Raw genomic sequence first — 6,653 nt, 5'->3', positions numbered from 1 at the left:
GTTAATGTCTCTCTCTCTCTCTCACACACACACACACGCACACACTTGTGTCTCTGTGGAGTTAAATACTTAGGCCAATAATTGTTCACCTTCATCCATAAAAGATTTATCCTGTTTTTATATTCCCACACGCACACACACACACACACACACACAAGGACAAGGACACATCACCAGTGTGGCTGGTGTGTTTCAGCACATGGTAGTTTAGGGATAATGCATTCCATCTGTTGAAACCTGAGACTGAGATCTACAAAAATCACACACACACACACACACACACTCACACAGCTGTAGGGATTACAGACACAGAGGGGCCCGAAGATTTAAAACTGCAGTTCAGTCACATGGACAGGAAACAGACTGTGGCCCCGCCCCTCTCTGGCCCCTCCCCCAGTCCGTCTTGTTTGTATTTGTCCTCCGTTCTTGATGGACGTGATTCATGGATCAAAGCTGCAGGATGCAGAGGAGGGGGGGGGCAACAACACACTAATTCAGAACAGAGACCCTAGAGCCACGCCCACTCACAGAATATAAATAAAGATTATAAAAGCTGCGATGAACCAACATGCAAGCAGATTTTCAAACGAAGAGTCCCACAATGCTTTGCTTTATTGTCTGTTGTTAAATAAAGTGGTGATTAATCTTGAAGATTTGGGTTCAGAACAAACTACTGGATTCAGAAACGGATCAAATGAAATCCGACAAGTCGTCTGATGTGTGAATGTCTGGGCTCGGCGGGCTCTATAAAGACCGGGACGGGACGGGACGGGACAGGGTGGGGGAGTCCCAGGGTCTCTGTGTGTCTCTCTGCGGTGGGAGGACTGGCGCCTCGTCACCGCGGCTCCAGATGTGAGCGACACACCACACGAGCAGACACAACCGCGTACACGTCCACACACACACACACACACACACACACACACAGTGCAGTTTGTTAAAAAGATGGTAAAAAGGGACGATCGAGGGACACCAGTGGCTGAGAAAAAAAAGAATCTCAGGAGGAACAAAGAACAGAGGAACGCCGAAACTTCACCGACTGACCAGCCTACAGACAGAACTATAATTAGAGCCGCGTGACGTCCTAACAAAGCGAATACCCATAATCCCCTGCGGCAGCGGCTCTTGTTGGGTGGGAGTGATCGCCTGTCTTTCCCCGGGCCGTCGCCCGAGCGAGTGTCACAGGCGAATGAAATGATGCTGAAATTAAAGCAAGTGCAGGCCACGCCCGGCACCGGGTCAGGGGGGCGGAGCCAACGCGAGGGCGGGGCTGTCGGACATCGCTGCTGACCACAGTGCGGCCTGTAACGCGCGAGGATCGTTAGCTATTATGCTGTGAATTATTTGGAGGATGTCTGTTGCCACGGGAGATTTCGGTGGTGTCACTGTGTCACGGCGTCCAGAGCCATCAGACGCCCTGCAGAACCCCGAAACGAGCCGCGAATGAGGGTTCCCACTCAGGTTCCCACTCAGAGGTGAAGGAGATGACAGTTGGGGACGATGACGGCATCTTCCTCCGGGTTCTCAATGCTCGCTCTTTATCTGCAGGAAGTGGTCAACATCTGACATCACATGACTTCAAATGGCCCCAAATCACAGGCCTCCATTGTTCCAGCGCCAGCAGGGGGGGGGGCGTAGCCGTCCCTTTAGAGGACCTGTGGACTTGATAATGCCCCTCCACTTCAAGCCGTCTGACCACGTCAGGTGACCCTTGCTGCCATGGAGTATGAGAGCTGTCCCATGATGCACCACTTTAGTGTCACTGCAATCACAAATTCAATACATGCCTGGTTAAAAAAAGTCAACCTGCATTAGAATTCATTAATTAAACCCAATTAACACCTCATCTAATACTGATCCACCACGACAGCCCTGACCTGTAGGTATCTCGTACCTGGAAGATACCTGGAAGTTTCTGTATGGATCAGACTTGTTTTTCCAGAACGTTCCACAGATGCTTGTTTGGATGTAGATCTGGAGAGTTCGCCAGTTTTCCGTCCTTGGACCACCGCAGACCAGGAACATCCCGCAAGAGCTGCTGTTTCGGAGATGGCGTGACCCGGCAGTCACCCGGCAGACCCTCACGCTCGCTCTGGTCACCGCCGGTGTTAATGTTGTGGCTGGCGCAGGTGGGGTGCTGTCGTGGTGCGTGTGTGGCGCTCGGGGTCCCGGACCGCCCGGCCTCGGCAACAACGCGCTGATTGTTTCTAATTGGCAGGATTCCCTCCCCACAGCGGTGGCTGCCGGCCAATCAGAGATAAGCTGAGCGGAAAACGGGTCTGTTCACCCTGGCAACCTCTCCTGCCTACCTTTCCCCACTAGTGGTTTCTCTCTCTCTCTCTCTCTCTCTCTCTCTCACACACACACACACACAAAGGACCAGACACAGCAGCCAGCTGATGGAGGTGGGAGGAGGTTCACTCCAGGAGACGTGTGTGTGTGTGTGTGTGTGTGTGTGTGTGTGTGAGTGATCAGGTCAGTCGGTCGGTTGGTTGGTCGGTCGGCTGCTGCAGCAGATGCTGTGGGGGGAGGTGACGGTGACACCTGAGACGCCGCACAGATGTGGGAAAAGCGGAGAGGAAAACTGGGGGCGGAGCTGTTGGATGCAAACGCTTCCGTCACTGAACAGCGTCCTACAGTTTCTCTCTCTCTCTCCACACACACACACACACACACACACACTCTTCAGCTGCTCTAACACACTCAGGGAGACACACACACACACTTCTCCATTTCGGCTACTCTAACACAAACACACACACACACCTCCATTTGACCCGCTGTAACACAAACACACTCTTCAGCTGCTCTAACACACACAGACACACAAAGAGAGAGAGACACACACACCCACACACACTTCTCCATTTCAGCTACTCTTACACACAAACACACACACACTTCTCCATTTCAGCTACTCTTACACACAAACACACACACACTTCTCTATTTCATCTGCTGTAATACACATATATACACACACATCTGGAACCGAAACAGGGAAACGTGCGGTTCGGGAATCTGTCTATTCCGAGTCCGTCCCCAGCTGCCCCGCCCGCCGCGCCCCGCCCATCTTTACGCGATTAATCTTCCACTGACCATCTGGTCAAGATGTGTCCCATTCTCCACACGTGCTCTTCAACATCCACAGCCAGCGGAGATTAGAGGAACCGCTTCTATCTCTCTTCATCCAGCAGGATGTGGCAGTGCCGTCAAACGGGATCATAAAATGTGATAAATATTTTACAGGAATATATTCCTTCACAGCATTTACCAGACGCCCTTTTCCAGAGCGACTTACAGTCAGTAGATACAGGGACAGTCCCCCCCTGGAGACACTCAGGGTTAAGTGTCCTGCTCAGGGACACGATGGTAGTAAGTGGGATTTGAACCTGGGTCTTCTGGTTCATAGTGGAGTGTGTTACCCACTAGGCTACTACCACCCTAATATATGATAAATACAAGGCCCCGTTTTTTCGGTGTTTTGATGTGCGCGTCTCCAACAGGAAACTTTCAGGCGAGCTCCAATCAGATCCTTCATCTGTGGTGCACTTGACCCACATCGAGGATCTTGGCCTCCATCACCTCCATAATCAGCTTTGGCTAATGAAGGGGCGCGGCCCGCCAGACGGCCTGCGGACACGCCTTCGTTTGGAACGGGATTTGGGGGAACGGGCGGCGGGAGCCAGGAGGAATTTCACACTTCCTGTCAATCCGGCCCCACACTAGCGCGCCCGTGTTATCCTGTTACGCCACGCCGTCCTCCCAGCAGCCCGTGGGGCTGGATTACAGACAGGCCCCTCCCTCCAGAAATGTCCTGCCTGGAAAGAGTGGATTTGTGTGGAGTGAATCTGGGTTCTCGACGCTCAGCCAATCGGTTCTCTGGCTGTGGTTCCGCGCACTTCGGTTGAGGCGTCGAGTGTCTAGGAGGGAAGCGGTTGCCATGGTAGACGTCTGCTCGTACGCTGTAGGTCCGTCTGAGAAATCGCACACGTGTGACAAATACTGGCCACGCTGACACCTCCTGCACCAACGCCGGGAATCCTGGGAATTCTCTGGAATCCGGCTGAATTCTGGAGATTTTCTGCTCATGCACACAAGCATTCAAAGACACGGACTTGTCTCCGATCTCGAATCCGTCCTGGACTAGCAAGCTCAAAACGGATTCCTCCCTACGTCAATTTATGTCCTGTGCAGTGACTTTTTCTTCGAGGGGCGGTGGTGGCCTAGCGGTTAAGGAAGCGGCCCCGTAATCAGAAGGTTGCCGGTTCGAATCCGGATCCGCCAAGGTGCCACTGAGCAAAGCACCGTCCCCACACACTGCTCACTCAGGGTGATGGTTAAATACAGAGGACACATTTCACCGTGACACCGTGTGCTGTGCTGCTGTGTATCACATGTGACAATCACTTCACAAACGTCTGAGACGAAAGGATCATCTTTTATTTCATGCCAATGTTTACTCTCATACTTGTCTACGTGTTTTTTTTGTTGTTAAATGTGACTGTGTCTTGACTGTCTGTGTCCCCTGTTGGCACTTCATGTCGCTCAGTTGGTCAGTGTGACACAGGTTCTCTTTATATCAGTATGTAACGTTGTTTAAATGTTCCATGTAGCACCAGGTTGTTCTGTTTAACACGCATTCACCTTCAACGACTGACATGCTAACATGCTAGATGCATCAGCACTGGTGAAAGGACATTAAATCTTCTTCTGCTGGAAACAGTCTCAGTATCTGCGATTCTCACCGTTAAGTCGATAAAAGGTCCGTTTATGAAGCTCCTGGTAAATGGCGTACCAGCATCGGACCAGAAACTGTTCCCACACGGACCAGCACGTGCCCTCACCACTCGTGGAACCGGAGCTCCAGACATCTTGTAGAACAGATGGTTCCCTTCGCTCCCGTAAATCTACACCACGGGATCGAAGCCTCGCTCGGCCGTGTTCCGCGGCTGTCCTGCATTTATTGTTCTGCGGCTCTGAGAGGCAACGGCGCCATAAAAGTATCTGGGAGCAGAAAATCCACAATATTCATCGGCATCGGCTGGAGAAGGTGGGGCTCTCATCTCCTGGACCTTCTGACCACCAGCATTCTCACTCACTGCAGTGAAACAGAGGTGGTTCCGGGCTGGAATTTTCTGTTGCTGGCAGAAGACTCGATTGATAATGGATAACTGTGGAGGTTTCTGACTGGTCTGCTGTTGCTTCACCGCGAGGTGCCAGGAAGAGGACGTGGTCTCCAGCCAACACCCACACGTTGATATCACGTCTGATATTAGTACAGCAATACAGGACTAAAACGTTGAACGTTATTCTCCCTTCTTGTCTCCAGTTCAGAGAATGGGCGCTCTGTTGATGGTGGGAGGGGCGGTAGATCCGAGGACACACCCACAGGGGACCGGGCGGGCCGCATGTGACCGGCCGAGTGTGTGTGTGTGCGTATGTGTGTGTGTGTATTCCTCGCCACAAGCAGCAGCCTCTCGCGTTTGAACTCCAAGTCGGGAAAGTTTGTTTGAGTTATTCCGGTTCGCGTTAAATAGCGGCGCGGCGCGGAGGGACGCTGCGAGGACGCCAGAGTCCCGCGGACGGCCGTAAATATTTGCTTTGCAGGAACGGAGCACGTGACCGAAACCACCGCTTCAGACACGCAGGTCACACGCACACACCTGCATCATGTGACCAGCAGAGAGGACGCGCTGCATACGGGTTCTGCACAGGCGGCATTTTATTAGAAGGGAAATTTGACAAGCAAACATCAGAACGTTGCGCTTCCAAACGTCCCAGAGGAGAGAAGACAGATCCAGAACTTCAAAGGAGACGAAGGGGAAAAAAAAAAAAACGAAAAAAAAAAAACCAAGCAGAAAAATGTCAGAGAGATGAAACTTTTAAAGGTTCACCGGAATGGCCCGAACCTGCACTTATACAGGGGCCGTATAAAACTTTGCAAAATACCGTTATCTTACAAAAAAAGTGTGAGTTTTTATTCCATCATAAAATTGCTGTAAAATGTTGGCTGGCTTGTTGGGTTAAAGTCCAACTCAAATGTGCTTCCAGGCGGCATCGCTTTCCTCACTCTTACCGAGATATTTTTATAGATATTCATATATTATATATATATATGTATATTTGTGATATTTAGTATAATAATTATTTATTATATAGCATGTTCATTTCAACAATCCCACTGCGATATGATTGGTTACCATGACAGTGGTCACCACGCACCAAGCTCCGCCCACTCACACGATCCCTTTAGTGGTTACCATGGTCACCAGCACGGCGCTGCCAAGTCCCACTGACACACTGAACCCAAATCAGTCCATCGACCAGCCGGCAGAGATGGAGAGGCGGAGGCGCGGCTCGCGGCTTCACCGCTAAAAAAAGACGCCGGCCCCTCCCCCATCTGCACAAGTTCACATCAACAGGAATGTGTGTGTGTGTCTGTGTGTGTGTGTGTGTGTGTGTGTGTGTGTTCTCTCCACCGTGGCCATTTATTAGCACCTTGGCCAGAAAACCCAGAACGGCAGAGAGGAGCGGGGAAACTTGACATCAGTCAGAGTCTGAGGAGGTCATGTGACTGCCGTGGGCGGGGTTAGTTTGGCGTTTCATGCTGCTGTTAGTCGAGGTGTTAAACGGGGACCGGGGCGTCGATG

At 51.5% G+C, this 6,653-nt stretch overlaps 1 protein-coding gene across 1 annotated transcript in view; it reads right to left on the bottom strand.

Annotated features, from left to right (window-relative positions):
- Nucleotides 1–5,858: 5,858 nt before the first annotated feature.
- The window catches only part of traf4a (tnf receptor-associated factor 4a), a 14,272-nt gene continuing 13,477 nt past the window's right edge, over nt 5,859–6,653 (bottom strand). The window contains exon 7 of the mRNA XM_029001579.1: nt 5,859–6,653. This exon is cut by the window's right edge and continues 823 nt beyond it. The gene's annotated coding sequence lies outside the window, so the exon portion shown is untranslated.

The sequence above is a fragment of the Denticeps clupeoides genome, chromosome 13 (genome assembly GCF_900700375.1).
Source record: "Denticeps clupeoides chromosome 13, fDenClu1.1, whole genome shotgun sequence".
In the NCBI taxonomy this organism is placed as follows: domain Eukaryota; kingdom Metazoa; phylum Chordata; class Actinopteri; order Clupeiformes; family Denticipitidae; genus Denticeps; species Denticeps clupeoides.
This window is presented reverse-complemented; position numbering and strand designations above follow the sequence as displayed.